Source organism: Patagioenas fasciata, chromosome 1 (assembly GCF_037038585.1).
Source record: "Patagioenas fasciata isolate bPatFas1 chromosome 1, bPatFas1.hap1, whole genome shotgun sequence".
NCBI classification, from domain to species: domain Eukaryota; kingdom Metazoa; phylum Chordata; class Aves; order Columbiformes; family Columbidae; genus Patagioenas; species Patagioenas fasciata.
This window is the reverse complement of record NC_092520.1, coordinates 211,620,163-211,632,343: the sequence shown is the minus strand read 5'-3', so window position 1 is coordinate 211,632,343 and position 12,181 is coordinate 211,620,163. Positions and strand designations below refer to the sequence as shown.

The 12,181-nt window shown below is 42.7% G+C and overlaps 1 long non-coding RNA gene across 1 annotated transcript in view; it reads left to right on the top strand.

Annotated features, from left to right (window-relative positions):
• The window catches only part of LOC136097287 (uncharacterized), a 64,782-nt gene that overhangs the window by 30,805 nt on the left and 21,796 nt on the right, over positions 1-12,181 (top strand). Inside the window, exon 2 of the long non-coding RNA XR_010650771.2 lies at positions 4,984-5,242. This is a non-coding gene — a long non-coding RNA (uncharacterized lncRNA). The remainder of the gene's footprint in view (positions 1-4,983; positions 5,243-12,181) is intronic.

Genomic DNA, 12,181 nt, shown 5'->3' with positions numbered 1-12,181 from the left:
TCTGTGAAAAACCGTCTTGAGTGAAAAATATTCTGACCACCTGTGTTTTTTTTATAGGGGAAATTCCCGTATTTCTCATTTAAAACTCTCACTTTAGGTCTTTATTGAAGGCAAAAAAGGGTGTCTTTTCTGCTCTTTTTCATCTTTGTTTCAATATTCATTGTGCAGATCTGCATAGCAAAGTTGTGATGATCTTCACTGGGGGTGGAATAGTTTAAAGAAAGCTTTTCAGTCTGATTTAAATGCCTATACTTCAAAACAATTTAAGATGCCTTTTTATTTACCAAACGCTTGCAAGTAAACCTTAAAAAACCACCACAGTAAAGAGCAAATGCTTTCCTGCACAACATAGGGTCTTCTCTTTCTTCACAAATCTGTGTCAAAATATGGGATTTTTGTCAGGCATAAAAGTGTTCAGAAGATGCTTGTTATTTTTCCCTTCATTTCAAGTAGTAAAACATATTGACAAGCTTTCTTAAAAAAGGTATCCAGGTCTGACACAGCTTGCTAAAATACCAATGAATTTGTTTTCAGGTGGAAAATAAGGGATGTAATCAGTAAACAGTGCTGAAATAGGCCTTTGTAAAAAGAGAGACTCTCAAATGATGAATTGTTTCTGGAATCTTACTTAAGCTTTATTTTTCCAACAGAGCAGGGAGGCTCACACTTACTAAAGCACCTCTCTGCTGTTGTATATACAATCTGCAATAGTATGTATAGTATGTATTTCAAAACATAAAATTAAAAGGAAGCCTTATATTGGGTAAAAGCCTCCGTGTGCCTCCTTCAGATGCTACAAGTACAACTATCAAGACAATATCAGCTTTCTGGTTCGCTAAGGAATGTGGTTGTGGCTGTGTATCAGTTTTGTGCATAGCAAATTCTGAAGACTTTTTTTTTTTAGAATAAAAGAAACAATAACTAGAGAAACCACAATTTTAAAATTAATGGCCATTAAATTTTCCAAACCTATTAATTCAGCTGTAGGTGAAACCAAGAACAGATCAAAGAACTTTGCAGAGAAGCGTGGTTGTGGCTTGAATGTGCCTTATTGATGAGAACTAAGCAGGAATTTCCACTGGGGAAAAAGATTGCAGATCTTATTAATTAACATTTTGGCCACCTGACCTTTCTTGGTCCTTTTGAAAGCCCCAGCGTGGGACGCATCACAAATGGCATTTGAATTCCTTGTATCTTTGCTACCTACAAGAGGAGGAAGGTTCCCTGTGCTCTCCTGGGTGCTGTGTTGTCCATGAGGCGCGAGTCTCTGGCAGGATGGAGATCTTTGTGTTCCCTGAGCATCTGAGCGTGTTTCTGAGCAGCAGATTATTCAGAGGACGGGGTGGAGATTGTTCAGGAATGGAGACTGAGGAGAGAAAGAACAGCCTTAGTACGTGCTTAAACATGGAAACAAAGGCTTTCCTTCAGGGATTATGCAAAATTAGGTTGTTAATGGATTGAGAACAAGCCTGAAAAAAAGACAAAATGAGACCACAGTGGACTAGGGGAGTTACTTAAGGCTTTTATTCATCTTGCTTTTACTGTTGCTGTTCAAGAGTTCCATGTTTTATGTATCTTTCTAATAACACTGAACTCTGGAGCTTATGGTACTTTTAGTGTTTCGATGATGCTCACTCAGAGTGCAGGCAGCTCCTCCAAGCGCTGGGTGACATAACAGTGGTGTTAGAGACAAGGCTGCAAATCTGGGGTCAGTTTTGGGCCCCTCCTGGCAAGAAAGCCCTTGAGGTGCTGGAGCAAGTGGAGAGAAGGGAACGGAGTTGGGGAAGGGGCTGGAGCACAAGTGTGATGGGAGCGGCTGAGGGACCTGGGGGGTTCAGCTGGAGAACAGGAGCTGAGGGGAGACCTTCTGATCTCTGAACTGCCTGAAAGGAGCTTGGAACTGGTGGATGTCGGGCTCTGCTCCCAAGGAACAAGTGACAGGATGAGAAGAAACGGCCTCAAGTTGCACCAGGGGAGGTTTAGATTGGATATTAGGAAAAATTTCTTCCTAGAAAGGGTTGTCGGGCATTGGAACAGGCTGCCCAGGGCAGTGGTGGAGTCACCGTCCCTGGAGGGGTTTAGGAGATGCGTAGATGAGGTTCTCAGGGACGTGGGTTAGTGCTGGAGTGTTAATGGTTGGGCTCAATGATCATAAAGGTCTTTTCCAATCAAAATGATTCTCTGGTTCTGAAGGCAGCTCTGGGCTGGGGTGCTGGAGCTGGAAGTGAACAAAGACATAGGTCCTCTGAAAGCTGAGACAGAAGATTTTATTTAATTTATGTTTTGAAGAGGCAGTAGTACAGAAACATTCTTTCAAGTCTAGAAGAGAGCTGCAGACAGTGCGACATCTTTCTTCAAAGAGTTGGCCAAAACTTCACCTAGTGGGAGATCTGTGTTGGTCCGGGTGTCTTTGTAGCACCTGAGAGGGATGAGTGTTACAGACCTGAAAAGAAATCCGAGTCACGTATTTTATTAATCTTGTGGCTTTATGACCTTTATCTATAGGGAGAGCATCAAGACAGTTGGGAGCCCAGGAACCAAGTCAGATAAAAAGAAGATGAAAAAGGTAGCAGCAGTATCTCGTCTGCAGACTTGGAAATGATTTGTTTGCTATGGGATGATGAGGACAGGGAAAAATGTGGTAGCTCCATCACCTACTGCAGATGAAGACTCTGGAAGTCACCTTATTGAGGGATGTCTTTGAATAAGTGTAGAATTTAAAACAAGGTAGAAGAATCCTTGCAACACAACTTCGAAACAGTCTCAGCAATGCTGCTCTAAGTCAAATTAAAACGGAAGGTGTTGGTGCCTGTTGAGAACTGGATGCACATTTTTTGAAAACATCTCAGTGGGTTAAAAGGACTAACGTGAGGGAGCTGATCACGTACTGGATTTGGTCTGGAACAAGGATAAACTAACCGTCTGAATTGAGGTTGTAGATGAAATTCTGTCTGCTCAAAAAGAAGCAACAGAATAAGATGATGAGTCTGAGGTGAGATGTGAGTGAGAGTAATGTCAAGATAGTGGAGGTGGGGAAGAAGAATCCACCTTTCCTGAAACTCAACCATCTGTGTTAAAAGGGTCATTTTGGGGCTTTGGAGACCCAGTCTGTCAGAGACACATTGAGAGAACTGGGGAAGAGAAAGGTTTTCTTCTGCATTAACAGGTCATGCAGATTATATCTGTGCTTGTGAAGACGAGGAACAGGGAAAACGCTTTCAATATTCCACAGTATTTTGACGTGCCACTTCTGCAGGGAGAATCCTTGCAAGATGCACATCGAACCAAATCTTGATGGACTGAAAGGGGAGCAGGTTGGCTCTCCCAGAGGATGCTGGTGGGACAGGGTCGTGTTCCTCCTAAGTTGCATCCAGAAACGATGAAATGCTTCTGGAACTGCTGGGGAGCAAGGGAACACAAATACCTGTTCTTGTCAACTTACTTTTCGGAAGCCTTTCTCGTAAAAGGTCAAGTTACGTGACTGAAAAGAATGCACAGGAGAAACTGCAGAAGCCACCGGGAAGGAGGCAGCCTGTGTAGGACTACTTAAAAATGTTTTGTCCTTGGGGAGGTTGGATGAGGGAGGGAAATAAATACGTATTTATGCTCGTTCTAGTAAAACTCAGCTCAAAAGAAACGTATTCATGTGGCTTTTAGGTGTCTCACAGACTCACACAGAATCCCAGAATGTCAGGAATTGGAAGGAACCTGGAAAGCTCATCCAGTGCAATCCCCCCATGGAGCAGGAACACCCAGCTGAGGTTCCACAGGAAGGTGTCCAGGCGGGTTTGAATGTCTGCAGAGAAGGAGACTCCACAACCTCCCTGGGCAGCCTGGGCCAGGCTCTGGCATGCTCACTGGGAAGTTTCTTCTCATATTTAAGTGGAACCTTCTGTGTTCCAGTTTGAACCCATTTCCCCTTGTCCTATCATTGGCTGTCACCGAGAAGAGCCTGGCTCCATCCTCCTGGCACTCACCCTTTCTATATCTGTAAACATGAATGTGGTCACCCCTCAGTCTCCTCTTTTCCAAGCTAAAGAGCCCCAGCTTCCTCGTTATGGAAAGGTGCAGGCAAATCTGCCTCCACAGTGCTGTCTTGCTTGAGGCCCTGCCAGGCAATTTGTGAATACTGTAAACCAAAATACATATATATTTGAGTGTAGTCTTGAGAAATCATTGTTAGTTTGGGCTTTATTAACAGATCCTCCCCATTTTTCATGCCACAACCTTAGGGTACAGGGATGACCATTTGCATGATTGATAGTTGTAGTGAAAATTATTTTCTGAAGGCTTACCATTAACCTGTTGTTTGTTAACACATTAAACGTGAGAAAACAGAGAAAAAAAGATATTTTTTAAAATTGAATTTCATAACTTTGAGGGACAGAAAATGTAATTAGTTTTTGGTTTGGTTTTGATATCTTTATTTTGTTACATGCAAAGGGTCAGCTTTTGAAATAATGAGAAATCAGGGCAAGGAAGATTTTCTGTACTTTTCGGCAAGCTATGTGAATGCAGAATGAGATGCTTTGCCAGGCTTTTAATTGTGTTTTAAGCACACAGAACTTGCCTGGTTTTAAAGGCGAAACGAAGTCTGAAGCAATTTGCTGTATGATACAAAATACAGTGATTCAGCATTCTTTATGAGAGCTATTTATAGTTACTCTATTTTTATTCAAAGAAAAAACAATAGCACTGAATTTTGGGCGGTTTGACCAGACGCTTAGGAAGGTCTCTGTGAACGCTGAGGGAAATCTCGCATTGCTTGATCTCAGAAGCTGAACTCGTGAGCTCCTTCAGCATCAACATTTCAGTGCTGTCCTCCCGAAGGTGAAATTCAGTGCTGGAAAGCTCCATAAGCAGCGTTTCTCTGAAGCCTCATTTTGTATCCACTGTTAAGGGGCTATCAACATTCACTGCGTTGTATTTTTGAAGAATCGAGCAGTGTAATTAACCTCTGTTAATTTTAACCATCTCTTTCAGGTTTTCACGACCATTCTGTTACCCTGTTGCTGCCGCCAACGCGGATCCAAACGCCGTGGCTACAAAGGCTCGCTGCTTTCCCATGCTGGATCCCTCAAATCCAAGAGCTCCTTGGCAGTTTCCAAGGCAACCACCTGTGGAATAATTAAAAAGGATGAAGCGTTACTGGGCGCCAGATATAAGGAATTCTTGCCTGGAGAGAGCGCTTCGTTTTCATCTGTCTTGAAGAATCAAATGTGTTTCTGCCAGCAAAGTTAAGGTAGTACAATTAAAAAGTACTGATTTGTTTTCTGGAGGTAATGAAAGGTTGAGTAGGAGCAATAATCCTAATGTTACTATATACTACTCCCTCATTACTGTGGTTCCTTCTGTGTTAATTTTTTGCGTGTATTTAAGCAGAAAATCCAAGAGAAAGATGATAGTGGAAGCGCAGTGTGGGCGAGCAATATTTCGTATCAGTAAAACAGTTGCACGAACTGTTTTGCGCTCTATGCCGTCTTTCCTCACAGATGATTTTTAAGCTGCTAAGGACTAAAACGGAGCATTTAGTAGGAGCATAAATATAGGAAGTGCAGCCTTCATGCCAAGTACACTGAGATTTCTTTGGCATTCAGTGAAGGGATAGATAAAAAAGGAATGTAGGAGTGGGCTCACTGCAAAATGACGGAATCAAGGATCGATCTTTATTCCGTAGCTTAAAGGGTGTGCAGTGATTAAGTTGGCGTTGAAACCAAACTGATAATCGGGTTTAGCTTCCTGGGTGAAGCAACAGCTAAGACCATTTTGAAGACCAAATTCCCTGATTCAGAGCTGAAATTGCATGCTGGAGTAGCTGAAAGGTAAGCAAACGAAGTCCGTTAGCATAAGAATAATGAAAATAGCAAATTTGGTTCTCGAAGTTTGAGATATTGCTAGGGTAAAGCTCTTAGGCTCTAGATAACTGGAAAAGTTCTCAAAGTATAATATGTTACTGGATCTATCTGCTTATTTATATCTTCCTTCTCTGCCAGTCATTCAAATATATTTGAATAGGAAAATATTATTCATTTCTGCCAATGAAGTTAAATGGAGAAAGCCACATTCACGTTCTTCTCATAGTCCAAATAACTGTTCAGTTAAGTCTGGTTACCTAGCTTGATGCTTTTGTATAGTTAATTTTAGATGTGATGCTTTTGTATAGTTTATTTTAAGCAAAAAAACACCCCAGATTTCTAAATTTTGAAGTAGGAATATTTGGGATGCCATCTGGCCTTTACATAATAAATTTTTCCTGCCAAAATGTTTGTGGGATTCTGTTGGGATGTGGATGGGATTTCACATTCCATCCCTTCCACAGCACAAGAGGATCATTGTTTGTAGATACGGTGGGTCCAAGAAGAAATGAGAACTGCATGATGGCAGCTTTGTGATTTGAGGGGATACAAACAGAACCCACCCAGTAATGACCCTTAACTTCTACAACCGTTACCGAATTTCAGAAGCTAATACTTGTAAGGAAACGAGTACAACTGCAATTTTCAACCCTGATACTTGATTTCCAGTTCATTGGTCATTGTCATCACGGCTTAACTGCCAAATTGATTTTCTTTTTGAAGTAATTCTTCAGGCTGTTCAGTTCCTTTCAGTACAGAGCTGAGGACGAGGTTTTTGGAGACAAATCTTGTTCTCACATGTGTAATGAATATGCTGGCGAAGTATCTGCACCAGGCACAGTGAAGATGATAGAAAATTGAGATGAAGTAGAGCAAGGGTTGTCGGTGTGTGTGGATCCAAATCTTTTGCTTTCCCAGCAATATAAGTAACTCTCGGGTGGAAGTGGATGGTTGTGAGAAGAGCATATGTGTGTATTTGTGTAGAAAAGATACTGAACATGTTCAATTATCTCATTTTTTGTTTCTGTTATGCCTCAAATACTGTGAAAGGAACCTCTCTTTCCATTGATAGTTCAGCCTGGACCAGTTTAGACCAGAGGTCTAACATTTCAGTAACTTTAAGCGTGTAATTAGATGTATTTATATATGAAACTGTATACATTTTTTCCTCCATATTTAGCGAGACCTGGAGAGGCTGGAGAGTTGGACAGGGAAAAATGTAATGAAATAGAACAAGGGCAAGTGTAGAGTCTTGAATCTGGCCAGGAACAACCCCAGGTTCCAGTGTAAGTTGGGGAACGACCTATTAGAGAGCAGTGTAGGGGAAAGGGACCTGGGGGTCCTGGGGACAGCAGGGTGACCATGAGCCAGCACTGGGCCCTTGTGGCCAGGAAGGCCAGTGGTACCTGGGGTGGGTTAGAAGGGGGTGGTCAGTGGGTCAGAGAGGTTCTCCTGCCCCTCTGCTCTGCCCTGGGGAAACCACACCTGGAATATTGTGTCCAGTTGTGGCCCCTCAGTTCCAGAAGGACAGGGAACTGCTGGAGAGAGTCCAGCGCAGGGCAACAAAGATGCTGAAGGGAGTGGAGCATCTCCCGTGTGAGGAAAGGCTGAGGGAGCTGGGGCTCTGGAGCTGGAGACTGGGTGTGACCTCACTGATGTTTATAAATATGTGAAGGGTGAGTGTCAGGAGGATGGAGCCAGGCTCTTCTCAGTGACAGCCAATGATAGGACAAGGGGTAATGGGTTCAAACTGGAACACAAAAGGTTCCACTTAAATTTGAGAAGAAACTTCTTCTCAGTGAGGGTGGCAGAGCCTGGCCCAGGCTGCCCAGGGAGGTTGTGGAGTCTCCTTCTCTGCAGACATTCAAACCCGCCTGGACACCTTCCTGTGGAACTTCAGCTGGGTGTTCCTGCTCTGGGGGGGATTGCACTGGATGAGCTTTTGAGGTCCCTTCCAACCCCTGACGTTCTGGGATTCTGTAATTCCCGGTCCGGAGCTTCCCATGCAAGTGGAGATGCACTTGATCACCAGTTCAACCTGCTTACTCACCCTCCTTTTATTACTCAGGCATTTGACCCTGGCGATTTTTCCAGACTTCATGTAGAAGCCTGTGGTTCTGTATCAAGGATACCAGAGAGCTACATGGCGTTTGTTAACATAGTTTCTAATAGAAATAAAAACACGCATGCTAAATTTAGGCAATTGGACTGTGTGAAAGAAAATGAAGTGGCTAGGGACTGTATGTGGCTTATGTTTTAATGATCTTTATCTCTGGGATGTTTGATGGGACAGAAGGGGAGTAGAAATTTGGAAGCAGTGATCAATAATTTTCATTTCTTCAAGTGATACAGTACATGGCAACATAAAAGTTGTTTTTGCAGCCTTTTTGCTCCATGTGGGAGCAATCAGATGTCCCCCGAAAGGAAGAAAGGGAAATAGTGATACATTAATTCTCTTAAAGGTTACTTTGATAGGGTGTTTTCTTTTTTCGCCTGTTTCAGTGTCAAAACTGTATCAAAACAGTCAATTACAGTGTGGTAGTCTTAAAAGAAAAAATCATTAAAATGTCCCTTAATTTTGTCAAGTAAATAGGACTGTTTCCCAGAATAGATAACATTTACTTGTATTTCCAAGCAACAAGAAGAAATTTCTCCAGGAATTTTTCCTTCTAGCAGGAGAAGCCTTGAGTCAAAATACAGAGGAAATGTAGGGCAAGAGTGAAAATCAGCAAGTCACCTTCCCACTCTTGGAAGACGGAACTCAAATAACAAATGGACCCCTTTGCCGAGGCTTTTTTTGGGGACCTGATCCCTACATCTCTGGAGGTTTTAGGGTATATTGTGCTGGGCGGACACGTAGAACATCTCATAATGAGATTTTTCACCTTCCCAGAGAACAAGAATAGGAATCAGAATGACATAGGAATCAGAATGACATAGGAATCAGAATAACATAGGAATATCAGTCTCGACAGGGTGCTGTGTAGCATTGTGTATCTTATGGTTTTTAGGACCATCTCTTTGCTCTCTGACCCCTTGAAGGTTAGAAGAGGGTTAAAATCACCTGCCCAAAAGTGGTGAATGTTATCCAGCTGCATCAATCCAGAACACCATTAGTACCACTGTAAATATGTGAAACTCCAGATAAATGCGTTGTACTCCCCTGTATTGTGCGTGGCCGCCCGATTGACAGCACTCACAATACCCTTTCAGAATGAGAGAATTTTTTGCTGTACTTAGATGCGGTTAGATGGATGAATGACATATGAGGATCAAGTCAGCATTGCAATTTTAATGGTTTTTAAGATAGAATTATCTACGAGATAATAGACCTTATGCTTAGTCACAAGATCCCTATTGCTGTTGCTGCTTGTGCATTTTGCATGTGCTTTTTCAGTGTAGTTCAGAGGACTTTCCCTGACAAGTTATTCAAAAAGTCCAGAATAGGATAGAAAGGTCAGTCCTCTTTGTCATTCTAGGACCAGTTTGGCTTTCTTTGAGATCAAATAAAAAAACTAATAAATATTTTCATAGCAGTGGAATTGTTTGCATTAATACATATTTCCAACCTCCCCTCTGTGATTTGAATTCCTCATGTTGGTTTGTGCATCTTTTCCTGTTCTATTAAAGCAAGACTTTAGAATTACAGAATCATATATGGTAGAGAGGTGGAGTGAGGCTTTAAATTGCTGTCCACAGTGAACATTTGCATATTTGTAACAGGCACTGAAGAGATGCTGACGCTTGTCAGTTTTTTTGCGGCATTATACCTGTGCCAGACAAAATGAGTTACAGAGGGGTAATGAACATAAGACCAGAGGAGCAGCTGTTCTCCTGCAACCATCTAGAACAGTTTTTTGTTTCCAGCAGTGCCCAAAGGTGGGAAACTGAGGAGCACAGGAGCAGAATGAGAATATAGAATCTGCCTTCTTAGAAGGGGGGTGGTTAGTAGGTCAGAGAGGTTCTCCTGCCCCTCTACTCTGCCCTGGGGAGACCACACCTGGAATATTGTGTCCAGTTGTGGCCCCTCAGTTCCAGAAGGACAGGAACTGCTGGAGAGAGTCCAGCGCAGGGCAACAAAGATGCTGAAGGGAGTGGAGCATCTCCCGTGTGAGGAAAGGCTGAGGGAGCTGGGGCTCTGGAGCTGGACAAGAGGAGACTGAGGGGTGACCTCATTCATGGTTACAGATATATAAAGGGTGAGTGTCAGGAGGATGGAGCCAGGCTCTTCTCGGTGACAACCAATGGTGGGACAAGGGGTAATGGGTTCAAACTGGAACACAAAAGGTTCCACTTAAATTTGAGAAGAAACTTCTTCCCAGTGAGGGTGGCAGAGCCTGGCCCAGGCTGCCCAGGGAGGTTGTGGAGTCTCCTTCTCTGCAGACATTCAAACCCGCCTGGACACCTTCCTGTGGAACCTCAGCTGGGTGTTCCTGCTCCATGGGGGGATTGCACTGGATGAGCTTTCCAGGTCTCTTCCAATCCCTAACATTCTGTGATTGTGTGATTCTACATGCTTTTCAGTCTCCAGACATCTGTAGCACGTGGATTTACTGAGCTGCATGTCTTTTTTTTCTTTTTAATTATTTACTGGACTTGTTAAATCTTCTTTTCAAGCCATGAGAAGTATTGGGAGGTGTAATACTGTGTGGTTCCACAGCTTAACTAACGTGATGAGGAACCATGCTATTTTGTTAGGTTTTGAACCTAAACTCCATTTAAAATCCACTTACTGTGCTGGAAGAGACGTAAATAATTCATCCCTATCAACTATCTATGTGACACTCATAGTTTTCTAGAGATCAGCCTACTGCAAGTGTTAAGAGTCAGCTCAGAGCCTTCCTAACATGAAGTTAGGACCACCTTGGTTATGCCACTTCACACTTCATTTCATTGAAATACTTTATGAATTGCACTGCTGAATTTCCTTGCTGTATTTTATTGTCCAGTCAGTAATCCACACATAGTCCTGTCTCACTTTTTCTTACTCATTTAGCGTCTTTGCTGCCGTGAATACCTTAGTATCATCAACAGACAGTGTCATGTCATCTCCCCGTTGAGCCCTTTTCATGTCATTTATGAATTCACTGAGGAGCACTGGGAACAGATCCCAGCACGGATCCCTGTGGAAAGAAGAGCTGAAATCAGACCAAGTGCTGCCAAAAGCAGGAGTGGGTTTACCCGCTTTGCACGTGGCACAGTTGAATCTGTAGTAGTTTCACTGCCTTGTTTCGCTACCGTTGTCAATATGGAATCACTGTAAAATTATTTTGTAGGAATTGACAATTTCATACGTAAGATACAGCGTCATTCTTCATCAGCTGAGTATCTGTAATTTCATCTTTGGAAAAGATACAGTGGGGAAGAGATTCATCTTCTTGGATGATCGAGGATTATTGCCTTAACGTTTAAAAGGACCGGGCCTATGTAGCAGAACATCTTTCATTTTCTGCGTTTTTATTCTTAAGAGCAACTTGGTTGGAACTTAACTGGTTTATCACACTCTGCATTACCAGTATATAGAAAATAGTGTTGAATAAAGGAAATGAAGCAATTGACTAAATCTCTGCAATCATAAATAGATATTGGTTTTAAATTATTACGTGTAAGAGATACAATACAACTGTTACTTGTTTTGTGATGTTAACAGAAAACATCTAATGCAGTAGTAAGAAAACTGAATCATTTCAAAAGGATCAATAGCATAAAATGGTTCTTTTTCTGATAACCTGTAGTTGAGGGCAGTGGGCAAGGATGGGGGATGTGGTTCTGTGTCCCATGGCACAGTCACACATCCTTCTTCATGGCCTTCCATGAATTTCTCTAATGTGAACCCATTTTGTTGTCCCTGATATCTTACAGCTGTGAATTACAATAGTTTAGAGTCATAGGGTAGTATGAGTTGGAAGGGAACTTCAAAAGTCATCTAGTCCAAAATTAAACAGGTTATGTATTCATTTTATGTAATAAGGCTTCTTGTTTCGAAGTGTTTGTGTGACCACAGAACCACAGAATGGTTGGGGTTGGAAGGGACCTCTGGAGATCATCCAGTCCAACCCACCTGCTAACGCAGGGTCACCAGAGCAGATCACACAGGAAGGTATCCAGGTGGGTTTGAATGTCTCCAGAGAAGGAGACTCCACAGCCTCTCTGGGCAGCCTGGGCCAGGCTCTGGCACCTCAAAGGAAAGAAGTTTCTCCTCATATTCAGATGGAACCTCCTGTGCTTCAGTCTGTACCCATTGCCCCTCACCCTGGCGTTGGGCACCGCTGAACAGAGTCTGGTCCATCCTCTGACACCCACCCTGAACAGCCCCAGCTCTCTTA